The following is an 18,134-nucleotide window of genomic DNA, read 5'->3' on the forward strand; positions in this document are numbered from 1 at the left end:
TCACCTTCACCTGGCACTTGGGCAGTCTCTTCGATGACTGGGCTGCGTTCCCAATGGTGAATAACGAATGAATGACATGCTCCCTGCTTCATCGTCATCCATATCACTCCTCTGTTCTGACTGACTGGTTGCTACGTTGACACCAGCTGTACTGGTGCGCGATTTACCTGACTGACATACTCTCACAAAGTGGTTTAGCTTCCCACATCCTGTGCACTTCTTGCCTCTTGCCGGGCAGTCCGTCGGATGGTGTGACGGGCCACCTCAGTGCCCACATTGTCTCTGCTGTTGTCTGGGGACATGCAGACGTTTTGTCCTGGCTGTGGGGGCAGCCACCATATTCAATGCTTCTTCTTTGATGGGTCTCCGCAGTGCTGCCTCCATGTGAGACGCCCGCGCCTTTGACAGTTCCCTAGTGTGTCCCATCATGAGGATGTCAGCTAGCGACCTCCCGGATTCCTCGAGGATGCGTTCACAAAGTTTTATTGATGCACACCCCTGTATCATCTGCCCTCGTATCTCTTCGGCTTCATCTGCAAATCGGCAGGTGCTGGCCAGACCGCGCAGCCGCAAGTGGAACGAGTCGATGGATTCTTCCTGTTGTTGTCTAGCTTGTCTAAAGACGAAGCGCTCATAATCTGTGTTAGCCATCGGTCCAAAATGCCTGTTAAGGGGTGCTATCAGGGTGTGATGTGTTTTAGGGGCGTCTTCTTGAAGGTTCTTGGATATGTTGTAAATGTCCTTTCCCCCTAGGTGTATGATCATTGCCCTCTTCTGATCGTCCTCTACCTTTGTTGCTTCAAAAAACAACATGACTCTTGCCACCCAGTCTCTCCACTTTGGAGCTTGTGCTGACGGAGCTCCTTCCTCCACGAAGGGCTCTATGGGTGGTATAATAGACATGGTGACTGATAAAATGGGTGTGAATGCCTGACAAACGTAGATCCTGGCAATATCTCAGGGCAGTGTTTATTTCTTTCCTTTCCTTTATTTTTTTTGAAGAGCAGAAAGGGAAAAAAAAAAAAAAACCAGTCTTTTTGTGCAGGAGCGGGCAGGGTGTGCTGCAACGTGATGAGCTGGGCTCTGAGCAGCTCAGTTCAATTTTAGCTCAGTTCAATATTATCATGGGCCTTTTGATGTGTTGTGCTGTGGGCGTGGCCCAGGGTTGAACACTGGCAGCCTTACTATGTTTAACACGGGGTGGGGGCCGTCTGCACTGACTTTTTTTCTTGACCTGTAGCAGGGAGAGATGACTTTCCCTTCTTCTTTCCCCACGCGTGCCAACACCAGCCTGCCGTCCGGCCCAAACACTCCTTAGTTGATGGAGCGAGGCTGTGGCGGTGACACTGTTGCCAGGCAACGCGCTCCGATTCCAGACCAGCGTCGGGCCCCCGCGGCACGAGCACCGCATGCGCTGCGGCCGCCGCGGAGCAACACACGCTGCCAGGGTTGTAGACCCTTGTCGCCAAATTGTAGTGTTGCCGACGACCGGCACTACTAAAATAACGACACTCACAGCAAAGATGTTTGATGCTTTACACGCGGCTCTGGCCAGTCGCGTGCTTATAGGCGCCACGCGTAGACACAGCCTTATCTGGTGCCTACCGCGGCTCGCTCTAACCACACCCTCGGCCATCCACTCTATTTATTACCCGGGTCACCAGACCTTGGGTCAAACCAAACAACAGCCCCTGGGACGGGGGAAACACCACGAGGTGCAAAGGAGGTAACACACCCCTCCAGCACCAATTAACATGAGAGTGTTGGGCGCCCAGTTTCGTCACTGGCGCGACACTACACCTAACACAACCTATTTTGAAATCAGTCAACCGCACCTTGTCTTTCTCATCATATTTCAACTTAGACACCCTTTTTTGGCTTCCACACAACACGGGACTGGCCTACTGGGCATCAGGTGTCTACCCGTGAGGCTGGAACGGTGTGTGTGGGGTGGTGTAGGGCGGCAGGGGTGTGGAATTTATTAAAATATCTACTTGTCCATGGGACAGGTTGCTTCTCAAATCTACTTGTCCTGTAAAAATATCTACTTGTCCCTTTGGTGCCATGTAGTGTGGCGCCAAATTATGGCTGCAATCTCATTATGTAAGAGCTCTAATAATAGCCTCTCTGATTATGCCAGGGCTACTACCATAGTAGGGCTTGAATACTTGCAGTTTCAATCCCTACTGTAGCAATTTACTTATTTTTCCACCTTTCTGCAGATCTGCATACTGGGGCTGGAGGAAGCAGTGAGCAATAGTTTCAGGGCTGGAATGCCTTTGAGTCTGCAAACCTACTAACCTGCATGTTTCAAAGATTTTCACCAGCTTCTCTCTAATATTTTCCCAAAATAAGAAAGGTTGGACATTTACTCCTGACAATGGCAGAATTAGAACTTCTTCCAGGGTTGGGAAGAAAGTGGCTGGAGGGAAAATGAACTTGCAAATGCTCAATAGATGTTCACATGAGCAAATCTACACATGCGTATTTACCCATGCTAAAATACAGTTCACAAATATTTTATAGGGGTATGACATATAAAATGGGTGCACTTTTGTGACTTTCTTTAAGAATTTGGGGCCACGTGTAGGTAGGTTCAGATTTGCGACCCGCAAATTGCGAGTCGCAAATCCGAATGTAGGATGGTGTCCCTGACACCACCTGTGATTCGCAAGGGCTTCGCAAATGCACACCTCATGAATAATCATGAGGTGGTTCGCAATTTGCGACCCCCTTGCGAATGGCGGCCTCACAGGGATGGTGGCCTGCTGGAGACAGCAGACCACCATGTCTGTGACTGCTTTTCAATAAAGCAGTTTTATTTTTGTAATGCAGCCCGTTTTCCTTAAAGGAAAACGAGATGCAGTACAAAAACGAAAACTGAAACGTTTTCGTTTCATTTTTTCAGAGCAGGCAGTGGTCCGCAGGACCACTGCCTGCTCTGAAAAAATGTTTACAGTGACATTCACAATGGGGAAGGGATTCCAGGGGGACCCTTTCCCTTTTGTGAAAGTGTTAGCACCCATTTGAAATGGGTGCAAACTGCGATTGGTTTGCGCCCGCGTTCGCAAAACAATCCTACATTGCACTGCGAGTCGCAATTAGGAAGGGAACACCCCTTCCTAATTGCGAGTCGCAAACCTGTTTTGTGATTCGGTAACCAGGTTACCGAATCGCAAAACTGGGTTTGTGCATAGCAATGTGCTTTTTGCACGTCGCAAATAGCGAAAGCCGCTGTTTGCGACATGCAAAAAGCTACCTACATGTAGGTCTTGGTCCCTAATTAGGTCTGGTGTTAACAAAGACATATTGTTTTTATTAAACTTCTATTTCTCTCTCTTTCGGCTGGCTTTACTGTGAGTGATCGCATTCTTCTCTTCCACAAGGAGCATATTGTCAGGAACTACAGTGGCAATCAGTGACGTAACGAAACTGGAGGGTGCTCCTTTGCAAAGAATATGGAGGAGCCCCCTATCCAGACTCACTCAGGGCAGGTGCTGTGCTGAAGGGGCCCCCTGGAGGGCGGCTGCGGGGCCTTTGTTATGCCACTGGTGGCAACGTGTGCTTTTAGAGTTCAAAAACGTTTTGGTTTTTTTTTGCCAGTGTTTGTTACAATGTTGAGGGCCTGGTAGCTCCCACAACAATAAAGTGTTACAAAAGCCATGTCAAAACAAGACACGCATTGATGAAACTAAAAGACTTATAAAAATATGTCAGATCAGTTGGCTTTGTCAGTGTTTGTTTATTTTCATGCTTCCCATAATCGTGTTGAAAATGGTTACACTGAAATATTTTTGGGAAATACTAGCATGCATCAAAACATTTTACTAAATGACACTTCATTTGCATCTAATCAGAGAGCATTCTGGGAGCATTATACTTAGCCTCATAGCCTAAACTTTTCAAACATGTGTATACACGTTTTTTTTTTTTTGTACTGGAACCTACGTCAGTAGTGAAGTTTGACCTTAAAACATTTATTTACAGCACTCACCCTAATAATGAAGGTTTTCAAATAATGAACCATAAATACAAGTTCGAACAGCATTGTCTTTTGGAAACACATTACCTCAACTGCAGAGAGTTCCACTCTCTGTAAACAGGCAGCCAAAGGGTTTGTGCTGCAGAGGGTTGGGCCTACTTGTCCCAAGGACAAAGTAAACATAAAAACGTGTTGCCCTTGACACCAAACAAGATGTCCCGGGCGTCGGGCGATAGGAATTCCACATCCCTGGGCGGGTCTCTTTAGTTACTGAGGGGGCGCTTTTGTGGCATTGCAACAGTTTTACAAGCACTGCAGAAATACCTGTATATCCAGCAGGTTTCAGGCAACAATAAAAGTGGCAAGATAATTCTGGTGATCGATGTACCTGCTGGAGAGAGATTGGAGTTTTGTCTAGCGGCCGTTTTGACTCATCTAAGGTAGTTCCAGTGCTTAATTTGTAAATAAAAACGTGACGGTGCCCAAAGCCCTCCTCTTAAACATGCGGCTGCTGCATTTAAATGTGCGAACAAGGAATACTGAAGCAGCGTAATCATTAATCCATCTCGGGCCTCTTTAATCTATTTACAACCACTCCCTGCCCCATCAGCTCACTCTAGCAGCTCTCTGCTTTGTGAAGTTTTTTCGTTTTTCTCTTCCTCCGTCTTTCCCATATGTGTCTTTTGCTCGCAGCAAATGCTTGAGGCAGAAGACTAAGCCCCGGCCCTCAAAAATAAGTGCTGGTGCTCAGCACCGGAAACAGCAAGCACAAATGAAGCACTGGGTAGTTCAGAGGGTTAATAAGCCTGCTGCAAAGAACACGTACTATGCAGATCATAGAACAGTATTTTATGTGCTATGCTCAGTTGGATACTGCTTTTGTCACAGAGATCTTTTTGTTGCTGTGCAGTTTATAAGTTACAATCATCCTCTGAGACAGTGAGCTACGAACTGCCGTCAAAGAGCTGAATGCAAATTGCATGGTATAGGTTAAACAGCTGTGTTTAATGTCACTCTTTGGTTATCCTAATTTTGTTAAAAAGTGTTTGGGTAGTAATAAATTGTTACTAACAAAGTCAACCCGAACCACTGTGTCACATTCCGAATCCTGTGTTTCAGCTTCCCCAAACAAAGCAGTCTAAAAAAAATGCCTACCAGTATGGATGACATGCAAATCCTACACCTTGTAGCCCCCTTTGTCGTATGGAACATTTTCTATACACTGATTTACACAAGTATGATTCATTGTCTCTGCATGTGTGTGTGAAATGTAAAGTGCTCCAACATCCTACACTGGTAACAGAGGCGATATAAAACAAATGAAATATATGTGAGAAAGGGGCTAGGGAGAGATGAGCGGTATTGTTAGGGGATGATGGTGAGGGAATCTTTGAAGAGCCTCAATAAAGATTGTTGTATCCTGGTGCAGTGTAAGGTCATCGTTTACTATGCTTTAACAACGAATACAGGTTCTCGCTATGCACCCTATGTTGGGCTAGTCTGACAAAATTTGCCAGGGCTGCTTTGGGTTCCTAGTCTGGCCCCATGTTTAGCAACCTTCCAACGGAACAAAGAATCTTTCTGTACACATCTATTTTTTTTAACCCACCATGGACACAATTTGGATGAGGTCTCCCTTCATTTAGGTGTAAAGAAATTTATGGGCATTAAAGTCAACCGAACATTAACAACCGCCCCCCAAAAAAAAGAATAAAGAACAACATATCAATATCTCCCTATCGCCTCCAAAAACCTGTAGAGCCCTCTCCTCACTCCCCTCCCTCCCTGCCATCCCACCCCTGTTGCATTTGTTGTAGTCCAAAGTGTATCCCCTCCTACCCCTCTTGCATCTGTTGTAGTCCAAAGTGGGATCACCAACTTTACTTCGTGCTAGAGATTCAAGTTCATGGGGTAATGGTCCGATTTTGTCCTTGAAAATCTTTGTGTAGTAGCTCTCTGTCTTGGAATTTAATAAAACCCAAGCATCTTGGGGCAGTGTAGTTCCTTAAGATCTTTTCCAAAAAATCCATCATTTGATCCACAGTATTGTAATGTCTTTTTCTGTGCCTTGGGCTGACTTCAGTAGTTTTCCCATACCCAGCAAGCAGCCACAACAGGCTTTGATCAGTTGTGGTAAGCAACGACTTCCAAATAGGCTGTATCCGGGCGCATGACCAAATAAATATGTGTAAATGTCCTATTTTCTTTACATTCCCTCCAACATCCCGCACCTGCCCTGTGGCCCATCTAGTCTTGCTGGGGCCTAGTCTCAACTATATAGTATCATTGCCTCCCCTCCTCCTGCATGGGTGGCAAAGATATTCGTACAAATGAGAATATCATTCCATTGTTTCTTATCTAATGTTAGCCTCCCTTCATTCAAGAAACCCGAAAGGACTTTCTTTGTTTGCACTATATGGTGCTATGCTGGATAACAAAAGATTCTCACGGTAAAACACTTTTGAATATGCACTCTTGTTCCCTGGTCAAGGCTTGTATAATATTGTCTTTAATTCTACTCTTAAACCTTTTTACTTGCCCATTGGACTGTAGGTCATATATTGGAATAGTGACATACCTGATTCCATGTTTGTTTAAAACGTTGCTCATCCCAGTGGAAACTTGTTGGACACCGTTGTCAATGACTACAGTTTCTAGGTGTCTCTCCCAGGCAAACAGTTCCCTGAAATATCCAATGTCAACATCAGTAAGAGGTTAAGGAACAAATTTTGATTCCAGCCATTTGGAATGCTGACATACTACACCAATGACAAACCTGGAGTCACTGGGAAGTTTATTGTACAGCTATAAAATGTCAAGGGCCAGGGATACTTCCAGAGATTGTGAGGCTACACCACATGCTTTGGCGGGGCCATTGTGGTTTTTAAGGTCCTATCACATTTGTAACATTCCATAAAACCTCTCACCCATTTACCCTCTGCTGCATCAATGCTCCACAGTTTTTCAACAATTTTTTAATAAAGGATTTTCAGGGATATCTTTCAAGGGCAATTCTCAAACTAGCTTTACAAATGCCTTCTAGGGGTACGTATCTGATTTCAGTAGCATATACCCTTTCCCCTTCAACTCACTAGCCACCTGATAATATTAACTATGCATGACATCCATCATCTTGGACTTGGCAAATCATTCTGAAAACCCCTTCTTACAGTCTTCAAAACTTCAAACTAATTTTCTGCCTTTTCCCACACTTTCTTGTATATTCCACTAAACTCTCCACTTATTATCTTGTAGATGGTAGCCATGACTTCCATGTAATTTCTGTCACACTCAGAATTCCTCCCCCTTGTCCCACAATGAAGCCTTAATGACATTCTGCCATGATGTTCTTTTTTCACAAGGGCATAGACTATACAGATGTCATATTTTTGGGTTCTAGAACACAGTCTAGAAAGGTTTATGATCAGGCCGCAGCTCAAACTGACAACCCCAAAGGTAATTTCAAAAGTGTTCAAGGACCCAGATGTATGCCAGGAATTTCCTTTTCAATGACAGCATAGTGTTCAATGTGTGAGATGTAAAGGCCACATTTCATTCTTTCTTGCCTGCCCCTGGGGATACTACAGCCCCAGTCCATACATGCTGGCATCAATTGCCACAATACACTGTTTTTTCTGCACAGAACAATTGCAAATTAGTGGAATTAAGTACATGTGTTTTGACCTTTTCAAATCCCAGTTGTTGGTCTTTGCCCACCCTTTCCTAACCTGTTTCTTTAAGGGCTCCATTTTTTAAGCATAGTTGTTTAGAAATTTGCCATTCTATTCACACAAATGTGTGAATGATAAAAACTTCTCCTTCATGTCAGGGGATGGAAATCTCTGAATCGTTTCCACTAACGATTTCTTGGGCACCACCAATTCTCCCAGAATGGAATGGGGTAAATAATCAACCTCCCTTTGGAATAATTCGCTCTTTTCTCTCTTCTGTGTCAGACCGCTACATTGTAATCTTTCATATATTATCTCAAAGCCCTTTATGCTCTTTGTTAATCCTAGAAAAGAATATCATCTCAGAAGCTCCTCAGAGACTGTGTGCTTTGTGATAAAGGCCGTAAGAGACTTAGGGCCTAATTTAGAGTTTGACAGAGGGTTACTCCGTCACACACGTGGCAGATATCCTGTTCGCCATATTACAAGTCCAATTGGATTTAATGTACTTGGGATATGGCAACTGGGATATGCTTCAAGTTTGTGAGAGTGTATCTCATCTGCCAAACTCTAAATCAGACACTTAGTTTCAGGAACCAAAACTATCTGATGATAAGGAGGCCTCAAATCCAAAGTAGAAAACATAGAAGCTCATTTGAAAGTCATAATAAGTTTTTAATATTTTGTAGAGATTGAGAAACAACAACAGTGTATGCATTCAGCATTCTCAGGTCAAGACACAGCCTCAAACTCTTACCCAACTTCTTGGCTAGAACGATCATCAAAATGTACTCCAAAGATTCTGCTTCTTCAATAATATCTTCCTCAATTAAATTATCAAGAATTTCCCTCAACTTTACACCTGCACTAATAAGCATATTGCACAATGTCTGCCTCACCAGAATTCTTCCTTACCTAAGTTGGATTTTATGTGACAAGTTACTTAGCTTTCCTAGTTTGTCAGTAAAAACTTTGGTAAACAGTTTCCCTACCAATTCCTCAGTATTAGCCTCCTTAATCACCAATATGTGCACTTTAGCCCTGGGGTTCAAGACTAGTTCCAAATCCCACAGGTTTCTTTATCCCAGTACATCCACCCCTTTTTCTGCAACGTACAATTTAATGTCAGAATGCCTCTCCTTAAACACTGTTTACCGTAGTGAGCTCTCAATACTACACCCTGCAAATGCTTCCAGATTTAGATCTCATTTCTCCAAATCTCCTAGGTCAACAATATTCCCTAACTTTTTTTGTAATTCTTCCATGGTTGTTATAATGCTTGGTGATCCCAAAACAGTCATCAACTGCAATTCTTTAGCCAAACCTCTTACTTGGCATTTGGCCGGGTCTTTGAAGGTCCACTGTTACAATCCCTTCTTCCACTACTGGTATGAAATAACTTGAATCCATGTTCTGTCTCTGTACTCAAACACCTCTCTTCACCAACATTATTGCTGTTAAAAATACTTGCTACAGTGGATTTTAAAATGTTAACACCACTTTTGGTTTCCCTGCACATATGGCAAAATATCCATATTTGTTACAGTTTTTACAGACTTTTCCTAATGCAGGGCAAAATCTGGAAGAAACGGACTGGTTAAAACTACCACGTTTATAACATACATTTGTTATCTCACTTTTCTTCATTTTAACATAATCCTTGGTTTTGCGATTGGTAATGCTACAGACTCTGAAATTGCTTATCTCATTCCTTTGCTCATTTGCTGATTTAATCTAACCTTCTGACTGTTCAGAAGCTTCTGCAATAATAATAGCTCAGTGAGCATTTGCAACACCCCAAGGTTGAAGATACTTAGCATCATCTCTGCTGAGCCTATGATACCAAAGGTTGAAAAGATTGGTGGTATGGTCTAAACAAGATGGGTGCATGGATCTGCTGAGAGAGGGCTCCCACAGAAGTGGTTGAAATCCAGCATAGGAGATCCCCATTGACGGTGCAGGAGAGCTCCTGACTGCCTATGGTAAGGAGTGTGCACAGGGGTAGACTCCCGGCAGTGGCCAGTGATCGCTGTATGCATGGGAGCACTCAGAGGAGACAGAGGCCTGTGGAGCACAACCACCTATGGTGTGATACAGACAGCCTGCAAGGACCAGCATATGTGGAGTGCTGAGACCCGTCTCTCCCCTGTTCTGCTTGGCAGTGAGCAGGGCTAAAAGAAGAATCCCGGTGAGTGAGGTCTGCAGTGACTGGAAACAATGGAGAATTGGAAGAAAAGTGGTAAGTCCTGGTAGGGCTCAGGGCACTTTGCGGAGTGATCGGTGCTCACTGACTCCTTAGGCCTGTGAGAGACCAAGAGGAATTGTAGCAAGGACCTGCTATGAGAGGAAGCACAAAGACCCTGGAAAGTAGTGGTGCTCCCTTCCCCAACTTCTTATCAACGGGCTGTGATATGAAGAGTGTCTGGTTCTGTAACTGGTGACAGTCACCGGATATTAGGAAAAGGGGATGAATGGAACAATGAACAGTGGACTATTAATCATTATTACATTGCCATTGAGGCACACACTGCACAGATTTGGCTGTGGTTTTGTCTGTCAACATCCCGCTACTTGACTTGAATCGTTTTTCCCTAGAAAAGATATACCCCTATACAAAACCTGACTACGTAGCAAAAAATTCTTCTAACACATCTGACACTTCCTCAGGGAGCAATACCAATTCAGATAATGACAGCAACTCATCAGGGTATACACGGCAACGCCGCGGACGACGTGGCCAACGCCGAGGAGGATGGAATTATCCACCCGTACCTCCCCAATATCCACCATACTTTAACCAACAATGGGGCTGGCCCAACCATTATGGCCCTCCGCAATACCAAGCACGTTACCTACAACACCCTGCCCAATGGTCCTTCCCTGAACCCCCACCTCCTTTTTTAGACAGAGGCCATGGGAGGGACAGAGGGAGGAGAAAAGAAGTACAGTGGCGTCAAAAAGAGGATGTTTTGGAAAACCCAATGCACAGGGACGCCATGCCAGGGACAAGCAAGACAAAGTAAACTCTGAGTCAGAGAACACAGTTAACATCATCAACCTAACCAACCGGACCCTGAGTCAAATCGAAACCCAAGCATTGAATAAAGGTCTGAATTTTGTGCCTACCCCTAGAGTTGACCTATTCAGAACTAGAACAGAATTGGCCGGTCTGTTTCGTAAGATCCGCCTAAAAACCTTTTTCCTCGGGAGAAAATTTGATACTCCCACACAGAATACAGGACTACGCCCGAAGTCTACTTTCTGCCCCCCAGCAGGGCAGATGCCCCCGGAGGTACTGGCTTTTGAAAAATCAGTATCCCTCAAGATCAATGGGCTGACTGAGTCATCCAACAAAGTATTCCATAATATGAGTAAAATTGAAATAGAATCGCTGAAGAGCCTCACAGCCGATCCTAATATTATCATCAAACCAGCAGATAAAGGCGGGGCCACTGTGATTCTGCCATTCAAAATGTATAGAGACGAGTGTGAGCGACTACTGGGGAATACCAAACACTACAAGCGGCTGTCACGAGATCCTACAATTGATGTCCAAGAAGAGATCACCTTCCTAGTGTCGAAAGGGAAAGAAAACAATTGGATCACAGATCATGAGGCTTCATATCTGACACAAACCAATCCAAAAATCCCGTACTTTTATATCCTACCCAAAGTACATAAAGGAAAGATCCCTCCACCCGGTAGGCCTATAGTTTCCGGGATAGGCTCGGTACTTGAGCCCTTGTCTAAGTTTGTGGATCACTTTCTTCAGCCAATAGTCAAAACGATCCCAACATATCTTAAAGACACCACCCATGTCCTTCTTTTATTAGAATCCATAGCCTTTGACAAATCAAAGGAATTGCTAATTACCCTTGATGTGGAATCGCTTTACACAAACACCCCGCAAGAGGCGACTCTGGAAGTAATAAGCAGCCTACTGGACATACATATGGGTGTATCCCAAACCCAAACCCCCCCTGGGTTTATATTGGACTTAGCACATCTCGCCCTGAATAGAAACTACTTCAAGTTTGAAGATAGCTTCTTCCTGCAGACACAAGGCACATCGATGGGAAGTACATTTGCCCCCAGCCTAGCATGTCTATACGTTGACCATATTGAAAGACACACGATCCTACATGAAGATAACCCCTACCGAGATCAGATTAAACTCTGGAAGCGATACATCGATGATGTATTGTTAATATGGACCGGTAGTAAAGAAGAAGCCCAGGCATTCGCTATCTGGCTTAACGGGCCAACCCTTTTCTAACCTTCACTATGAATATAGGTGACAATAAACTACCTTTCCTCGATCTACTAATCTTTGAACAAAATGGCAGGCTAGCGACTGAAGTCTATTATAAACCAACACACTGCAACAATCTATTACAATACCAGAGCTTCCACCCACGAGCCCTACGAGATAACCTCCCGGTCGGGCAGTTCCTCCGGTTAAGACGAAACTGCTCATCCGTCACCGACTACCGCAAACATGCAGAGAAATTGTCTACCAAACTACACACCAAGGACTATCCCACACATTTGATTAACAAGGCAAAAAAACGGGCACTTAAAAATAACAGAGACCAGTTGCTCCAGCCCCGAGCACAAAAACCAGACTTGGATAAAATCGTATGTGTCACCACCTTCAATCCCCTCTCCAATAAAATCCAGAGGATCATTAGAGAAAATTGGAAAATCTTGACGTCAGGTGGCTTACCCTTTGAACCACCATTACATGCATTTAAAAGAGCAACTAGCATACGGGACATGGTGGTCCACACTAGACCGAAGGAGAAACGAGGGTCCACACAGACCACACTTTGGCAAATGCCCCCACCTACTGGTCATTACCCCTGCGGCAACTGCAGCGTTTGTCCTTTTACTCACAGATCCACCACCATCGATCTTGACCTCAAAACTCCATGGGTGCAAAAATCACTGACAAATTGCAACAGCAAAAACGTAGTTTATTTAATCAAATGCCCTTGCCTACTTAAATATGTGGGGATGACTACGAGGAAAGTGAGCACCAGAATTTGTGAACATAGAAGCACAATCAGGTGCAAACAAGATGCAACGAAGCTCACCAGCCATTTCCTACAAAGAAACCACTCTCCAGATGACATGTCCTGGACGGTCCTGGAACAATTCTCTCCTTCAACCCCCAGCTTGTCCGATAAACTTTTTAGGGCAGAACAACGCTGGATCTGGAGATTGCACACCGACATGGTTGGATTAAATGACGAGATACCGTGGTTCTCACTTCATAATTAGAACCCCCTACGTTCCCCACCCTGTCACCCCGCTGTCATTCCAATTTCTTCTCTTTCTTTTCCTCTCCCCTGCAGTCTCCCCTTGAACCTTCCTTTTTCCTTGGTCCTTTCTTAACATCTCCTTCCCTGCCTCGCCCCTCCCTTCCCCTTCCCCTTCCCCTCCTCCTTTCTTCCCCCCCCCCTTCCCGCCTTCTCCTTTTGGTTTCCCCCTTTCTGCTGGTTCTTTCCTCACCCTTTCTCTTACTGACTCCTCCTTTCCCAGATCTGCCCTCCTCATTCCCCTCTTTCCAAACACCCCCACCTCCACTCCTTCCTTCCCCCCCCCCCTTTCTTATCAGCATTTATTTATTATAGATCAGTTATTTTGGTTTAAATGTTTGTGTCCTATCCTCTATCCTATTTTCTTTGTATTTATTTTTATTTTATTTTATTTATTATTATTTTTATTTTTATATTTATTTTTATTTTTATTTATTATTTTTTACTTTTGTTAAAATTTTTAATTTTCTCCAATTTCTCCCCTTTCTTCATCTCTTTTTCCTCGCTTCCCCTGTGTTTTCCTCTTCCCCCCCCTTTTTTTCCCCTTCCCCTCTCCTTCCCCCCACCCCCTCCCTTCCCTGTCCTTTCCCCCTCCCTTTTTTTCCCTTTTTTCTTCCCCCCCCGCCCGAGCCGCCGCCACTCGCCCCCTCTATCCCTTATCCCTTGCCCTGGCTTCATTCTAGCCTCATTCGCGGCCGGGATACCAGATTTCCCGGCCGCGAGTGCAGGCTACACGCATGGCTGCCCGGGAACTACGTTTCCCGGCAGCACGCGCGAGCCCGCGCCTCCCGCCCGCACAGGGCATTCTCCAAGCCGTAGTCGCGCACCGCAGACGCATCGGCCCTCGCGGTGGGGGCGGATTATGTGGGGGTCACACCCACTTCGGGACATTTCTGGCCACTTCCGGACCACAATCGAAACCGGGGCATCAAACGTTGACTACTCGTGTTACTTCCGGCCCCCGGGCCGCGGCGATGATTAACTACAGCCGCAGGCAATTCTTCTCATCAACAATACTATATATACTAAGGGCTCTCAGGTCACTTTACCCAAGCGGTCCTGATAGAGCGGTCGGTATAGGCGCACAGTGAGCGCCCACCTTTGATGCAGTGAGTCTACCATCGATGGATACACAGATAAGAAACCTCTCTTCTCTTTTTTCTCTTTTCTTCTCTTTTTACTTTGCCAACCTCCCCCTTTTTCCCAGCTGCCTCCCTCTTTTTCTTTTTCCTTTTTCTTCCTTTTCTTCCTTTTTTCTCCTTTTTTCTCTTTCTTTTTCTTTCTTCTTTTCTTCTTTTTTCCTTTTCTTTTATTTTGTTTCTTTGTTTTCTTTCTATCTTTCTTTCTTTCTTTCTCTCTCTTATGTCTGAATTATTCCTTCCCTATTTCTTGGCCCCCTCCCTCTTCCCTTTCCCTTTTTTCTCCCCCCTTTTTCCCCTCCTTTCTTCTTCGCTCTCGTTCTTCTTCTTCTTCTTCCTCTTCATCTTTCTCTTCCCTCCTTTATCTTCACTCCTTTTCCGGTCTCTCCCTTCTAACCCTAGAGTCTGACTATAAGGGGACGCTCCCTCTCCAGGATACCAGAGGCTAGTAGCCTTGATTGTTAGGGTAAGGAATTGTCTTCCCTACCTACCACTCGCCGCGCATAACCTGCATTGCTGCGAACGTTTTATCTGCAATCAGTACTACTGTGTTATGCATGAAATTGTGTCACGTGTGCTGTGGTTTGCCGTGAATTATCTTCTCACTGCCATTTTTGGTCTGTTTATGTTATTGTATTTTATCATAGGTCCTCCCCAGGTATTCCCTTGGCTAAGGTAGGCCCTTCCTTCCCTTCCCACGTTTTTCTCCTACTGCGATTTAAACTGCAGCGCGCTACAAGCATCTGCAACAGGGATCCAACGCCCTGAAGAATGCCCAGAGACCCTCCATAGCTCAATCACAAGGGCAGAAACATGTCGGCTAGATAGGTGACCTTGTGAGTCATTGTTCTCACATTGGTCTCCCACTTCTTTTAATCACGCCACACAGAACCTCCTATTAAATTCACCCTGGTACCTGTGTAGGTGTTTTTATTCCCATAGCTTAGCTGGATCCCTACTTTCCAGAAATCAAACTAATTTACGCACTCCCTCCTGTTCCTTTAACAGCGAGGTTGAGTCCGCCCAGGTGGTACTGTCCTACCTGGGTGGGGCTAGGTGGTCATATGATGAAGCATGACACTATATAGTGTGTGAGACCACCTAGTCCGTAAAGGAAATCCCCCTCCACAGACCCAAAACCAACCACCCCTCGTTTTATCTCTAGTCGAGACTTAGGATTGGTATAGTGACGCAACTAGCACACTTTCAACCCATTTGTAATTCCAAAAAACCCTGTACTCTCTTTTGTGACTTAACATCTCGCTACTCCCACTCTGAGTGAGAGAACACTGGGGAAAAAGTATTGGTCGGAGAAACCACTGGATTTAACTGACTCCTGAGTGAAATACTTCGCCGAGGTGGATGTATTTTTGTAAAGTGGAGATGAACATGCCGCTGTTCAGTATTGAAAGATGTTCTGATAGATAGACCCATGCTGCTCAGCCCCCCCCCCAGTAAGCCCTGAGGACCGCCACCTTCCCGGGGCGAAGTGGTATGTGGTGTGGGGGGACTGCACAGCTGCCCCGGGGACTGCCACCTCTCAGCAGAAAAGTGTAATGTATTATGCGGGGGCGTGCACCATCATTCCCCCCCCCAGGGCCCACCACGTCTCTGGGACATATACATTTACATATACATTTTAATTAATGCAGGGGCCCCGCGTGGCTCCCCACAGCCCCGAGGACCACCACCTCCCCAGGACAATAACTGTAATTTACGGGGGCCATGCAGCCCCCGACTCCTGGGGACCACCACCTTCCCGGGACTAGACTCTTATAATGGAGAGGTGCTGTGCTGCCCCCCTCGAGGAGCTATATATGGCCCTGGGGACTACCACCCCCCAGGGATGGCTCCTGCCACCTCCAGAAGTGCCCACCATCAGGAGGTAGCTGTTTGCTTTTGCTCTCCCATCAAGCAAAAGCAAACTTAACTCCGCTTTCTGCAAACAGGTGCTGTCAAACAGATCCTAGTTGCAGAAAGCAAAGTTTTCATCTGTTTCCCTGCACACAAATATGCCCACAGGACGGGGGGAGCCGGCTAGAACCACAGAGGCATTCAGGCTCCCCCACGGTCCTGTCAGTCTCTCTGTCTCTCTTTCATCCCATGAGGGGATGGAAGAGAGAGAGAGAGATTGTGATACATAAGATGTCAAGCTCGAGAATGAAACCCCCAGTAGTTCTTATGGTATTGGACACCTTGCTGAAAAGGAATACTTTGCACAGAGCAGTGACACAAATATTTGCAGTGCTAATGACCATGACTAAGATGAAGTGCACACTGCCAAACAATTATGGACAGAAGACATATGATGCTTTTTTAGATAGCAACTGGCAAGAATAATGATTTATCCTAGTAATGGGGCACGCAGTCAGAGGTTAAAACTGTTGCAGTTTAACGTACTGCATCGCACGTATTTGACCCCAAAAAATCTTCCTGGTATATTCCCAGGACCCTCTGATAGCTGACCCAAGTATAGGGTGAATGGAGCAGACGTCTTGCATATGTTTTGTTCCTGTTCAGGGCTTATAGCATACTGGACTGCAGAATTTGTTTGTGTCCAAGTGTTTGTTGGCCCTGAATAGGAGAGAAGCTCGAGGGTATCTCTTCTGGGACTTCTACCCAGATTGAAACCTCTCAGGGCAGCTGAGAGGCAAACCTCTGTCGATCTAGCTTTATTGTTAGCTAACAGGCAGATTGTGATGTATTGAAAATTAATGCTGCTGCTTCACTAGCTAGGTGGTTCATGGAATTGTGCAAATGGGTTGCTATGGACATTATGATGATAGCTATGTTGGCTAAGGGTGGGGACATAAGGCAGAGGTGCAATAAGTGGGATTTGTGTTTTTGCTGGATTGAATGACAAGGATGATGTCAGACATCCATGAATGTTCAAGTTATCAAGGTAAGATGTGGAAGTCTGGTAAATAACGTGTGAAGGTTGAGTATGGTACGGGTGGCTATAAGCTGGAGACTGGGTTGTTCTTTCCCACATGCCAGTGAAATGAGAAAGGTGTGAATAAAAAGATAGGTATACAGGGGTAGTCTGCTTTATATCCATTGATCTTTGAGATATGTTGCGAATGTATGACTATAAACGTGCTTTTCCACAAAACAGATTATACATGTTGCAAAGATTTGTACATTGACACTTGACAAAAAATGTATTTCTTGTTGTTTGTATTCAATTTCCAATGTTAATACAAATATTTCAAAAAAAATAAAAAATGAAACAATCGTAGGAACATGTAGAATGACCAAGGAACTAAAAATGAAATATTTGTCTTCATCTCAAGTCTGAGAGGTCTAGCAATAGCTTGAAAACCTGGGGAGTCAATATCCAAGAATTTGTGGGTTGAGCCTTAACTAGCTCCCTTCACAATTGCTCTCCTTTAGACCCTTTGACACTGGCACCCCAGGCCATCATCACCAGATATTAGATGCAAGAGGAACAATAGAAAAGTGAGCACTCCATGGGGCATTCAGGAAATTGATAGGGTACTCCTACAGTGGAGTTCGGGGCATATTTATGAGTGGGTTTACATCACTTTTGCACCACACAAGCCCAAAATGCAATTTATCAAGCCAAGCAAGGCCAACCTTGCGTGGCCCTGAGTGGCTCGATAAATCCAGAGAAATGCAATGCAAGTGCCCCTTCCTGCACAAAAACAATCCTCCTTACAACACAGGCACCCTTGCATCATGGTCCAAGGGTGTTTGTGTTGGCGCTAGGCAGCCAAAGTGGCGCCACCGTAGGGACAAAGGCAGGAATGTGTCTTATTCTTTTAAATACAGCGCATTCCTGTCCTTTCCCTGTCACGCAGTGCTGTGCAGCAAGGTGACTTGCTGCGCTGCGTGACTTTGTCATAAATATGGCCCTTATTTGGGAGGATAAATCGGGATGTCATTTGAGACCTGGCTTATATTGGTAGTTGGTTAGAAGCAGAACATGGTAACTGCCATCTGGGACAGTAAAATGATCACATGAAATGTGTCTCGGTTCAAGAAATATTACAGACAGGAC

At 45.1% G+C, this 18,134-nt stretch overlaps 1 protein-coding gene across 1 annotated transcript in view; it reads left to right on the forward strand.

Annotated features, from left to right (window-relative positions):
- STK24 (serine/threonine kinase 24) overlaps positions 1 to 18,134 on the forward strand; it is a 665,456-nt gene that overhangs the window by 482,613 nt on the left and 164,709 nt on the right. The window lies entirely within an intron of this gene.

This window comes from Pleurodeles waltl, chromosome 8, assembly GCF_031143425.1.
Source record: "Pleurodeles waltl isolate 20211129_DDA chromosome 8, aPleWal1.hap1.20221129, whole genome shotgun sequence".
Lineage (NCBI taxonomy): Eukaryota > Metazoa > Chordata > Amphibia > Caudata > Salamandridae > Pleurodeles > Pleurodeles waltl.